This window comes from Perca fluviatilis, chromosome 3 (assembly GCF_010015445.1).
Source record: "Perca fluviatilis chromosome 3, GENO_Pfluv_1.0, whole genome shotgun sequence".
Taxonomy (NCBI): domain Eukaryota; kingdom Metazoa; phylum Chordata; class Actinopteri; order Perciformes; family Percidae; genus Perca; species Perca fluviatilis.
Window position 1 is genome coordinate 20858107 of NC_053114.1, and position 14471 is coordinate 20872577.

A 14471-nucleotide genomic window follows, 5' to 3' on the forward strand; every position below is an offset into this window, starting at 1 on the left:
GGTGTGCAAGTTTCAGGATCCTGTTATTATGCATGCTGACTGACTCACTTGGCTTACTGGGACATCTAATAGGAAGGAAGCCATTGTTGGCTCTTGTAACACCTGTGATTTTTCCCACAATGCAAGTCAATATATCAGCTGTGAAAAAGGCTTGGCTTGTTTGTCAGAGCCTTCCAAAATAGGTTTATGGTTAAGGTTTGGTTAAGTTCAGGCACAAAATTAAAATAGATTGCAAAACGAAATTTGGTACACAAATGGTCTTCATTTCTTACATATTTCCAATTCATTTTCGTAAGCCTCGCCCAATTTTTTTTTTTCCCGCCATTTTTTAATTGTATGCGTTTTTCATGTATTTTACGCACATTTTTTCGAACTCCTACTAGGGGGGATTTGTCTCATTTTTGGTAGGTATAATTGTCCGACTAATGTGATCTTAAATTGCGAGGAGATATTTGCTAGCTCGAACAATGATGTCATAGGTCATGTGAAAACACGCCTTTTTAGGCCCTTTACAGGTATAGGACTTTTTGAAACTCCTCCTAGAGGATTCAACAGATTCTTCTCATTGGGTCAGCATCATGTTAAGACTTTCACGATGCCAAATTGCAAAGCTTTTGTGTTTTCCTAGAACGGTGTGGCGACCATTTTGTGCGTTTCAGCATAACAACAGACAGCTGTTTTAAATTAACTTTACATTGTCAAATTTGCCTGAAACTTCACATGCATGATAAGAGTCCAGGCTTGGAGACATGAACATGCCCATATTGAGTCATGGGCATATCGCCACCTGCTGGCAACAGGAAGTCAGCCTTATGTGGCAAACATTATTTGATTTACATTAAAATTTTCATGGTGTGGTCTACACATGATATACAGCAATGTATAATTAGGTATAATTAATATAATCATTAATAATAATCAGTGTTCTCTAGCACCACACAGTGGACAGAGGAAATGTTACCGGCAACTGGCATCCTGCTAGTACCCTTGACGTGCTGGGAGGGGCGACGGCCCGTTCATCGCTGCTTGCAGCTTTAATTCCTAGATGCAGGCTAAACCGATATAAACACTCATTTGTGCCTATGTCCATTAAGCTTCTTAACACTAACATGTAGGCTGGTTGGGTTGTGTCCTATGTTGTCGTGCGATAAGTAGTGTACCATATGGGCTATGTGGAAATGTGTCATTTGTGCAATATGTGGGCTATTGGGGTGTCCTTTATGTCATTGTGCAATACAAATTTATTTGGTTTTTTTTTTATTTTTATATGTTAGTTGTGCAATACATAGGCTATTGGGGCTGTGCAATATATTAGTTGTGCAATACATAGGCTATTGGGGCTGTGCAATATATTAGTTGTGCAATATGTAGGCTATTGGGGTTGTGCAATATGTTAGTTGTGCATAGGCTATTGGGGCTGTGCAATATGTTAGTTGTACAATACGTAGGCTATTGGGGCTGTGCAATATGTTAGTTGTGCAATACATAGGCTATTGAGGTTGTGCAATATTTTAGTTGTGCAATACGTAGGCTATTGGGGCTGTTCAATATGTTAGTTGTGCAATACATAGGCTATTGAGGTTGTGCAATATTTTAGTTGTGCAATACGTAGGCTCTTTGGGGTGAGGCAATATGTCAGCTGTGCAATATTGTATTATTGTAATATTACTGTGCAAGGGCTGTGTCCCACTTATTGCGGAGAATACAGCCGATGGGTTGTTTAATGGGAAATGCCAATGAAAGGAGTAGTTAATATGCTTATTATATGTATATGGAAGCATGTTTGTATTGCAAGAGAGTATGTGTTGAGAGATATTTGTATTAGCTGTCTTTTTTGTATTTTTTTTTTTTTTTTGTATTGTGTGTTGTCCTTGTGACGCTGCAGGAAACAAATTTCCCTTCGGGGACAATAAAGTATATCTTATCTTATCTTATCTTAATTATTATTATTATTATTATTATTATTATTATTATTGTTATTATTACATCAATCAGTTTATTAAATCATGTATTTAATGATTTGTATTGTATTGTGTACTGCTATCGAGCACAGTATCACAAAGGTCCCTATGAAGAGATGGTTTGTTGTTTGTTTATGCCTATAATAATCATCAGCTTGATAACGTAATATGGTAATGTAAGGGATAAAAATAACCCACTGGCAGATAATTGCTATTAATACTTAATACTCCTCTTCTCCACATCCATATATTACCTTAGGATATGTTTAAAAACACAGTTTTAGGAGAAGTCAAAGACACAGTTAAACTGAACAGCTATATATGGTAAAAAGTTAAACAGAAAACAGCATCTTCATCTTAATCTTAAAGTAAAGACTAAAAGCGATTTCTTGTTTCCAGTAAGAATTAATGTGATTCATAGATAAGTGTTACACATTTGAAATATTTTTGTCAAATCTCAATTACTGTTTAGTACTGTATGAATAGGAGATCTAAAATGTTAATTTGCATGAAAAGGTTATAGCTTGATGTTTAATCTACCTATCATCTGGATTCAGAGGAGGACTGTAGCCATCAATAGATTGTCTAGGCATTTTGAGAGATATTGGTCAACCCTCACAGGTAAGATATTTGCTTGTATTCTCATATTAAACTTGACGCAGTGGCATATTTTAAAGAAGTTGCTTAGCGTTGTGTGGATTCTATGATCTTTTCGCACGTTCACTGGCTCAAAGACTGCTGCCGACCTTATGGGGGAGGGAAGTAACCTTTTGTCGCTTCAACTGGCTTTATGTAAAATGAATGTGAGATAATCTTTTGCTTTAATAGACAAGAGGCTATTGACGTTTACTTTTCATATTATCTTGATGTGATCTGGATGAGCAATGAGAGTAATTTCAATGCAGGACGAACCGAGCAATCATACATTTTAATAAACGATTCTGTCAAATGCATGGTTTGAGAAGAATGCCTTTGAAACTGTAGATATGCATCAAGAGAAAGTATGACTAAGCCAGCAGCCTAACCCAGTGTTGCTGAAACAGGAAAAATACCCTGTCAGTAATTTAGAATGTGAACAGTTTGTTAGAATCCGAAAACGATGGCAGCAGAATAATTATTTTTGACAAGTCGATTGATAGAGTGTTGGGCTGTTGACAAATTGCAAAAACAAAATCTTGTTTCTGTCAGCCACTTTTGTGTAGCCTATTACAATTTTCCTTTTATATGAATAAGACATTTTAACATAAAAAGTGGCATCTAAATTGATACAATGTGTCATTTACAATATATTTAATATTTCTTTGTCAAATTTAGAGATCTGCACAAATGGCATTTTGATAAAAGAAATGTCCCTATCTTAAAAAGGAATGGTTGATAATGTAAATGTTACTGTCAAGGCATTAAGCAAGAGCAATGGACTATGCTGTGGAACTACTGTACTATTGTCAAACACTAAACATGGACCAAAGTGTACTCTCTAACACAATATTTTCTAGGGATGCACCGAACCCGGGGTCCGGCCGAATACTGAACCCACTGGTTAAGGTTCTGCCGAACCCCGAACCGAACCGAATCCTACTCCCATCCTCAGTCCATTAACACAGTAAATACATTAATGAAGTAAACAACGTCTGGTTAACACAAGTTTTTAGCTGTGACTGTCCTTCCTTTGCCTTACCTGAAGTTGCTGCATTTTGGCTGCTGTCTGTAGATTCCTTCATGCACAACTCGTATTCTTTCGGATGTTTCATACGCAAATATTTCTATACTCTTTGACAGGAGGAGAAACTCAACACAACGGTCTATTGAGTTTCGCCTCTTGCTACTTCTCTTTGTTAGAGTTGGGTTCGGTGGAAAAAAATTCTAAGGTTCGGCAGAACCCGAACTCCGTCAAAAAGCCCAATATTCGGCCGAACCCGAACCCGAACTCTGGGTTCGGTGCATCCCTAATATTTTCACAATTTCAGCACCTGCAGCAAGTGAACACTACTGCTTCTATTTGTGGTCCAACCAATTAAGTCAATGACTTGCCTTGATGACCAGGGTTTTTCCCTCCATATTTTGCCAAAAGTACCAGTTATTGTTCAAAGTGTTTACTAAAACTGTTGTGTGAACATGTAAAAAGGAGGAGTTTGTACCAAAGTAGAAATACAGAGGCACAAAGGGAATTAATTAAAACAAGTAATTACAAGTTTGAAATCAAAACTTTAGGTGAAGGGATAGTGAAGTTCATGTTTTATGCCTTGGGGAGGTGGAGCTTCCTTAGTTAGTATTAGTACGTTTAAGTCCTACTCAACTTTGCTTGTTGAGCCATAGTAGAGAGAAGCAGAGCAGCACATTAAAATATCTATTTTTCTTAAGCTGAAAGATCTGCTGAGAATAATTCAGCAGTCTCCTCTGGATTCATTACTTTCTTTCTTTTTTGCAATTTCTTCATGTTTTGTATTGTAATTTAATTAAATTGTAACATATATGGGTATAATACGATTCCCCAATAAGTGAAACAAACATTAAAACAGTTGAACATGTCTAAATGCTGCTCCAATTCTTCAGCAAAATAACATCAACACTGGATCACAAAGTGCTCCCATAATGAGGACCTGAGCGACCCCAAAGGGACAATTAGGAGCAATGGGAGAGTTGTGCTGACATCGCTGATCTGATCTGATCTGATCTGAATAATTAACACCTCTGCCCTTCGTTGTATCCCTGAGGAGAGACCTTCTGCACCACAGTAGTGCGTAAGGCAGTTGGAAAGTTTTACACCACTGTAATAAACACATGCACATGTTTATTGTTGTAAACATTCAACAGAGACACTAAAATCAAGACACTCATTTGATTAGCTGCCTGTAAATAACATATAGACTGACATGTGGACTAGACACATTCTGGAAAATTCAAGTAAAAACGGCAATTTAGGGGCTGAGGAGCACTTTTAGAGAGTTAGGGTCTGTGTGTTGCTTGCTTTGTTAGTTGATTCATTCATGTATAACTTTTCTTGTAGCTTTGAGTGATTAGTGTTTTTTTGAGTTTGGTTACATTTTAGCGGTTTTCATTGAATATAACAAGTACATTTGCCATTAGTCCATCAGTTATTTTCATAGTTATTCCAGACCGTCCTCACCCAGAAAACAACTGTATAGGTCCATTGTCTCATAACCACCCATATTTACGTCTTCTGTTAGGCAGCAACCTCTTGTGGCCGTAGCAAATGAGAAAGTGAGGTGACAAAGTATAAGAGCGCCAAATTCCATGTAAGTTTTTTTTTTTAAATTAACCAACTTTTACGGACCTTAGTCCGTGACACATTGACATCTGTGACGCAGTTCCTTCCTAATCCCTGATGATTTCCTAACTCTAAGTATTTTTGTTGTCTAAAATACTACTACTACTAACTACTTAACTAGTTCCTTTTCACAACGTAATTCGGGGTTTAAAACGCCGGCCGTTAAGTTAAATAGAAGGGCTACATGAATAAAAGTGCCACCACGGGCACATGTTTGAAATGGCCACCGTGTGGCAGTTAATAGAACAGTCATATATGTTGTTTTGGGAGTCATTATAAATCAACCTATTCTGTTGTCTAAAAATGAGGATGTAATGGTTATTCTATTCAGAGCATTCTCCAGAGCAGCTCCCAGGCTCTGGAACTCCCTCCCCCAAGAGATCCGCACCTCTGAGTCCCTCACCATCTTCCAGTCCCGCCTCAAGACCCATCTCTTCACCTCTGCCTATCCCTAGCCCCACGACCCCCTCCCTTTTCATCTGTGTCTGAATCTTGTTGTGTTTTGTTTGTTTTGTTTTGTTCTGTTTTTGTGATATACCTCCCATGTAAAGCGACTTTGAGTCCATGAAAAGCGCTATATAAATTCTATTTATTATTATTATTATTATTATTCTATGTGCCTTTGTCACAGCATCATATAATGGTAAGCAAAACTTTTTAAATTACTCAGCAATTCACCTACTGTACATTTGGTCAAGATTAGGTGTGTGCTTTCTAATCAATATGGCAAATGCTTGAGAGGGGTCCAAGTTCAGACTCCATCTCTGTCTGGAGACTCACCGCCTCCAGTCCAGCCAGTCAATGCTGACTCCATTCCCCAGGCACTGTTAGTCACGTCTCAGTATGATGTAGTATTCAACAACTAAGTAATGAAAAATACTTCCAAAACCATTAAATTAAACTTGACTGTTTGAAGGCATAAAAGCTATTTGAACAAGATGTTGGATAATTGAAAAGTCACAAACACAGTTTTGCCTTCAGCCAAGTTATGTGCTTAAATCAGTCACGACACTCTGCGACTGGAACCCCTAGAAATGCTTAGAAATAAATACATAAATGTTGTTGACTGCATATTCTTTTTCCAATTAAAAAATCATGTCAAAACTGTAGAATTCTTGAAAATCTGAAATGAATAACGTTGAATTTGAGAGCTTACAATAGAGAAATTCTTCCCTTTGAGTAATAGTTAGTGTCAGCCATAAGAATAGGCCCGAATGGTATGATAATATGCATAACAGAAAGAACAGCTTCTGTTCCCCCAGGTACCCAATGACTCCTTGTCAATTTAGCAAATTATATTTCAATTATTTTATTTTCATTCCACTTATTAAAATGGTTGGGGAATTAATGAGGGATATACCCGCAATACAAATGTGCTGTGATGCGCTGTTTCATCTGTGCTAATCACATTCCTCTTGAAGGATAGAGTGAGAAACAGGGAGGGAATTGAAGAGACAGGGTGTGTGTTGGGGAGGGGCTGGCAAAGGGAAAAGTTCTGTGGCGAGTTAAGAGGACCCTTGGCAGCAGCTTTAAGAGTCAAAAGTGAGGAGGTAATGTGACTAGCCTGAGCAGGTGAGGAGCACTGAGATCAGCCTAGAGGAGAGATAATTACACAGAAGCACAGGGATTACCATGATTCTAGATGAAGTGGAAAAGCCATGCAAAGCATATTATTATGATGAGAGGAAGTAGAACTAGATCTGTATATAATGTATCCTCTGTGGCAGCATTAGAGGAGAGGATTGAGGAACTTATTTATCCCTGGAGTAGTTCAAGGTATTTAGGCCTAAATAATAAGCAGGGAGACATCAAAAGGGTGTCAGCCCACAGAAATAGTTTCAACCAAATAACATGATTGCAGCAAGATCGGTAAACATATCTATTTAAAAGTGAGATCTTCAATAGGGAATTCTGCATTTGTTTTGTGAAATATAGATACAGAAATAGTCATTATTTGCACTGGTCATTTATGTGAGTGTTGATATTAGGTTATGCCTACGAATCCCTTGTAGCTATACAGAATGGTGAGCAATCAAAAATTCATACATATTGAAATATACATACAGGACTACATACAAAATATGTGTTAACATACATTATTCATGTGTGATTCCGCCCAGGATCCCAGCACTTGTGGTTTCTCACATTAAAATCAAAAAGCTATGGTGATATGATACTATGAAACATTCTTTGCTCAAAGGAAGTAAGCAAGCTTTTACACTTGTACTGTACCATGCAGTAGGTAGGAAAATTTGTCTCAAAGGAGAGAGATCTGTTCATGCCCTGGCTGTAACTGATGTAACAAAGACTGGTAGAACAGAGTATGATGATTTGTCACATAGCTACATTTGTGGTGATGATATAGACCTAATTATTACAATTGTGCCGTTATTTATCTTGGGTCCTTTGCGTAAATCTTCATCTATCTCTTAATATCATAACATAATTAGTAGTTTTGAATTTCAAAAACTGTGCTGGAACTGCATTGGTACTTACATAACTGACAGAATCTTTACAGAATCCTCCTTCCAAAAATTGGAAGTGTGAGACTGAAGTCTCAAACACAAGGTTGTAAAAACAGGTCAAATCGTTTTTGTTATCCCTGAATAACACTTTGGTTCATGACAATATATCTCAAAAATGAATGGCCAGATTCCTGCAAAATGTGCTGTGGAAATTCATGAACCTCAGATCCCCTCTCACCGTTATTACTTTACCACCATACCATCATTTTTTGTTTTCCTTGACAAGAAAAAGCTAAATGGAACAGGTTTGTGTTGTTGTGCAGCAGATTGTGGGTAAGTCATCGTTGAGGGCCTGTGGGCAGAGAGGACACCTCAGGGGTGTCAGGGTAGCAGGGTGGTGCTGTCAAGCCAAAGTTGATTGGACCCACTGTGAGGGCAATTAAGTCTGGTGGTTAAAACTGCTTATTCTCTACCAGGTTACTCGGAAGATCCCACAAGGGCAGCAAAAACTAAAATTTCACACAGACAAAACATCACAGCAAGGACAAGGGTCAATCTTGTCCCCTTGGCCTTATAGAGTTAAAGTGCTATGAGGCAAACTATCTATAGCTGGACCACTTCCAGGTCCACAGCTCACATGGAGAGTGTGTGGACAAGGATAGTTGGGGAAATCTGAACAGGGGTTTGCTGTATAGCCGGTGGGTTTTGCATTATAATTTCTTTCTGTTTTGTTTGTGTTATGGTTTTGTTGTGAGGAGTAGTTGTATGGGATTAATTATGTTTTCATTCTGTTTCGTTTGCAGCCAGTGAGCTTCTTTTCTTTGTTGGTTTTGATTTAACTGTTAGTTTCGCCAAACCAGTGTTGCTGTGAGCTGGCTCACCTTGTCGGCAATACTAAGCGCGCCCCGAATGGGGTATAGCTTGTGAGCTCCTCTTGGACTGGGGGGGATGTGTTTTTTTTGTCTTGGCTACCAACTATGGGCATGCATGACCTGTAATGTGTTGCTAAATGCCAAATAACCTGTTTCTTTCTGCATGAAGCTGGTTTTATGTAAGGAAATACCTTAGGAAAGGACCTTAATGGCGTCCAAACCTGTTGGTTGGGTTCTGCCACACTAATGACAGGACTTTAGTGTATGGTTGACCCAGGCCCTTTTCAAAGTTCTTCTCTCCTCTGTCAATAAGCCCGGATGGTTACCAATCAACAGAATTTTCCTCAACAGCAATTTAATAATTTTTATTTAATTATTAATTGCCAATTTTATTTTGTAAGATGTGTATTTCCTGTGCTGGTCCAACACTTTCTCCCTGTTGTATTCTCCCAGCCTCACTCTAACACATCACCCTGTCCTGCCAACAGAAGTGTGGAGAGAGTGTTTTCACAGTTAGCACAGCAGATTGCATGCACAGCGGTAGATCTGACATCAGTAGAATCTTTTTGTTGAACCAAAAGTCTTTCTATCACTGTGTTAGCCTTCATCGCAGTGTTAATGCCTGTGATGTTAGCATTTTTACGTGGTAACTTTTCTTCCAATGCTTTTTTTTTTTTTTTTTTTGTTAATCTGTGGCAATAAAAGTAAATAAAATTGTCAGTACAAGGGTTGTGGGTTAAACAAAATGAGTCAACATGTGTACAATGCAGGTAGGGCTAGAAGAAAGTTGCTTAAATTAGAATAAAACAAACAACAAAGTTAACATAATTAGTACCAATCCATACTGCAGCTGGGTGTCGCATGCCAGCACTGTTGGCATGTAACCTGCAGGTATTGCTATATTGTGCTGAATATTATTAGCAATCCGTAACCCACAAGTACATACAAAATTTACCATGGCAAATACTGTAACCCATCAATGGAAATTTTCCACAGCACTCACAGAGAGACAGTTGAAATGAAAACACTACAACAATATTCTAAAGCTTGCAAGACACAGTAAGATACTTACTGACAGTGGCTATCTGATTTCGAAAAAGACAAAAAATGTAATTGCAGATAGCATTGTTTCCATTCATGAATGAAGATACTGCTGACAGTGACAAACTTATGAATGTGTATAAATGTTACACTGTGATAGAGAGGTCAAGATATATTGCAAATTAGTTTAGGAAGTGTACACAGAAAAGCAAAATAGCATGAAAGCATTGTGAAACACCCCCCAAGGCAACTGGATCTAAATGTCTTACCAAAAGTTCTATATGAGGTAGAGAGTACAAGTTTTGCTTTAACAAAAGCTTTGGTGACATCAAAGTTAAATATTTCGATGTCTTAAAAATATCACCTAACGAGTGCATCCTAAACGGGGATTGTAAGGTGGATAGATATGCTTTCATTTTTCATCCTGTCTTGCCAAGGCAAGCAAACTACAATCCATTTGCTAAGGTCTTTGCCAATAAAGACAGAAATTTGATATCTTAAGATAACAGAAATGATATTACCCAGAAGCCATAACTGAGTACTGACTCCCTGTCAGAGAGGAGATGGAGTGAGTGATTGCCCCCAGTTATGCAAGAGCTGATCTATCCCATTAGGCTTTGGTGTAGGCGCAAGCCCAGAGCTAGTACCGCTGAGGCTCACTAGCAGTTATTGCCTGACATGAAAATTCTTCTTCAAGTGTAAAGTGTCAGAAAGTAGGATTGATGCTTCGCCTCATTATTGCCTCTGCATTTTGGGATGAGAAAGGTAATATTAGCTTAGAAAAAAATGAATCGTAAAGCCATGTGATTGATATTTCTGGGGACTTTGCAGTTGAACTCTTCTACTGATATAAATGAGAGATACCAGAATGAAGAAAATAATTATTTGAAAGAGCAACATGTATAATATAACATAAAATAGCATCCATGTGGATAAGATAACTTTTACTTTATTTCAGTAATCAGTGAGAGACAAAACTATTTTAACAGCTTTCATGTGCATACCACACACACACACACACACACACACACACACACACACACACACACACACACACACACACACACACACACACACACAGACATATGTATAGTAGATATGTTATGGCACATATTGTAGTAATTTATGCATGTTGGGAGTTCTCAGAAGTGTTATGGCCAATGGAACCACTTGATGTGAGTATACCCCTCACATTTTAGTAAATATTTCATTATATCTTTTAATGGGGCAACACTGAAGAAATGACACTTTGCTACAATGTAAAGTATTAAGTTTACAGCTTGTATAACAGTGTAAATATGCAGTCCAAAGGTATGGTGAAGGGCATGTGATGATTTGGGGCTATTTTAATTCCAAAGGCCAAGGGAACTTTATCAGGATGCATAGTATCCTGGATTCATGAAATAACTGCCCTTTAAAAATAAAAATCTGCCTGCCTCTATGGGAATTTAACATAGGGGTGTACTGACTTTTGTTGCCAACGGTTTAGACATTAATGGCTGTATGTTGAGTTATTTTGAGGGGACTGCACATTTACACTGTTATACAAGCTGTAAACTTAATACTTTACATTGTAGCAAAGTGTCATTTTTTCAGTGTTGTCCCATTAAAAGATATAATGAAATATTTACTAAAATGTGAGGGGTGTACTCACATATATATATGTGAGGGGTGTATTTATATATATATATATATATATATATATATATATATATATATATATATATATATATATATACAGTACATAATAAAGTTTGGACACACCTTCACATTCAATGCGCGTTTCCTTTTTATTTTCAGACTATTTACATTGTAGATTCTCACTGAAGGCATCAAGACTATGAATGAACACATATGGAATTATGTACTTAACAAAAAGTGTGAAATAACTGAAAACATGTCTTATATTTTAGATTCTTCAAAGTAGCCACCCTTTGCTTTTTTATTAATAAGGGAAAAAATTCCACTAATTAACCCTGACAAAGCAGAAGTAAAGTGAAAACCATTTCAGGTGACTACCTCATGAAGCTCATTGAGAGAACACCAAGGGTTTGCAGCGCTATCAAAAAAGCAAAGGGTGGCTACTTTGAGTAATCTAAAATATAAGACATGTTTTTAGTTATTTCACACTTTTTTGTTAAGTACATAATTCCATATGTGTTCATTCATAGTTTTGATGCCTTCAGTGAGAATCTACAATGTAAATAGTCATGAAAATAAAGAAACACATTGAATGAGAAGGTGTGTCGAAACTTTTGGCCTGTACTGTATATATATAATATACTGGCTTGAAGTGCCTTTCGTGCCTTTCTTAAGCCCCTTTCTCACACATGTACTGCAAACATGAAATTATCTAGACATTACCTGCTGGAGCTGTATGTGAGATAGCAAATGTCTGAATCAGTTGGACTGGACATTGAACAGACTTAACCCTCCCAGCTCCCTAGTACAAAGTCAGCGTAATGTCCGATTGAGCCCATGTGTGAATAGAGCAGGTCATTGCCCGGAGAAATCACAGCCAGTGAGTGGACTCGCGTGACTGTGAAAAAAAAAAAAAAAAACTCAGCAGAAGAAGGGTGAGTTACACGAAGATGGCAATAAAAATGTCTTACTGGAGAGACAATGAGATTCTGGAATTTCTGTCGGTAGGGGCGGATGTGGATATCGCCAGACAAATTCAAGGAAGACAGGCAGCAACAGCAGCTGTGTGACAGCGGTGTAATCTGCGTCATGTACTGCCTACTGCATGCTCTACTCAGGCGCCACCCCTTTCCTAAACCAATCAGAGTATTTCCAGTAAGTGAGACATGTACAATCTCCTGTTGTGTGCTACATGTGTGAAAGGGAAACTTCAGACAATGTCCGCACCTGATTCGTCATTTGATATTGTCCAGAGTTCATATAAAAAAACAGACTTGAGTGTGGGTACAGAATACACAACAGATTTGGGAAATGTGAAAGGGGAAGATTGAAGACTGGAAAGTATTTCCAATTCCATTGGATTACTTTGACCTTTCATGGTACATACAGACAAGGTATTTACAGTAAAAGACATACATACTACAGTCACATTTCACTCTATTCGATTGACGTGTGAAAATAAGCCAGATGAGGACCCGTGTAATTTGTTGCAAAATGCATTTCCATTGTAATTTAGGTTTAATTCAACTTCACTGGTAACTTTAATTTGTGAAACATTTGGATGCATAAAATATTGCCTAATAGTAACATAGTAAAGGTGCGATCTGAACTTTAAAGTAGTTTGAAATGGTTGGCTGAGAGATGTCTGGTAATATATAGTGCATTAGTGCAAAACTGATGAAATATGGCATATGAACCAATGCATTTGAAATACAAGTTATTTTAAAGATCCCTTCCAGACATGTTTTAAGACAAAAAAATTCTTTGGTATGAATAATTTGTGCTTCCCCCAGATTGTATGAACATGTTTAATTTCTATTAATGTCTATACTCTGAGTATGTGCATTTGAGGTTTAAATTTTCCACGTCAGACTTTTAGTTCCATAGTGGACCATTATTGGCTTTCAAACTAGTTGTGATGTCACAAAATTATGTTATCAGTTAAACTCAGATGTGACTAAGGTACGCACAGAGACAAAACAGCTTTCGTGTTGAACACATTCATGAATCTGCACAGTGAAGGTCAAACTTTCAACAAGTTAAATGACATGTAGCAAAAAACTTTTTTAAGTGGAGGGGGGCTTTAAAACATAGCTCATTAAACCCATTATAATGGAAAATAAGGCTACTGTTTATGTTTTGATTGTTTACAAAAATGAATTGAAAGTGACAATCTGATGTCAGACACTTGCGCTAACTGTTACCAGTTGTACAACATTTTTAATTAACTAAAAACAGCCACTAGTTAGTGTGTAAATACATTCTGGTGACTGTGTTGTTTAAACCATCACATTGTCAGTGGTCTTGACATTGTTTCAGACACCGTTGGAGCCACATGCTGTCTACCAACAAAAGACAACAAAGACAGATGGGAGGTGGAAGGCAGCCCCAGGGGAAAAGCCTTATGTCTCAGTTTCACTGCGACAATGGAGCACGTGCGCTTGGAATTGTTTGCTTTTGTTCACTAACACAGTGTGCATCAGCTGACCAGAAAACTACATCACATCCTGTTTCAGATCTATTGATCTTGAGTTACAGGGCCTCACGGTATTATAACGGATGAAGGGGTTTTCTTGGCAATTTTCTGCGGTGAGAGGGGCCCCAGTGACACTGGTGTCTGGCAGTTGCATCATTCAAAAAGGAACACAAAAGTGATGCTTGCATTTCCACCAATCACATCATGACATTTGTGAACGTTTCTTTATTTCTTTCTGAATGACATATAACCATATGAAATTAAATTATCTAACAAAAGTTAAAACTTAAAAGGCATCCAAAGTTAAATAAGAGTTATGGGAAATATTTGTAAGTTATATGTTGTTATTCTTTTTTGAAGAATTGTTTCACCTTCTTTTGTAGAAGTCGCTCTGTTTTTATGTGCATTTTAACACTATTTTGCATCAAGCAACACTTGATCTAACTGCTTATATAAGTGGCTTTACCTAGAAATGTTCAAAGTAGCTTCTGACTTTTGCACAGTTAAATACACTATGATTGTGTGTGGGTTACATTTGAGGAATGGTATTCTGATAAGTAATACACATTAAAAACTCCCCTTTTGTGGAAAAAAATAAATTTGTTGCTTTGATACATTCATAAAAATAATATTCAGGTTACATACGATTCTTTTATAACAGTTTTTTTTCAATGGTTTGACAATCACAATCTCTCAAAAGCATTTGTACTTTCACCAAGGCTACCT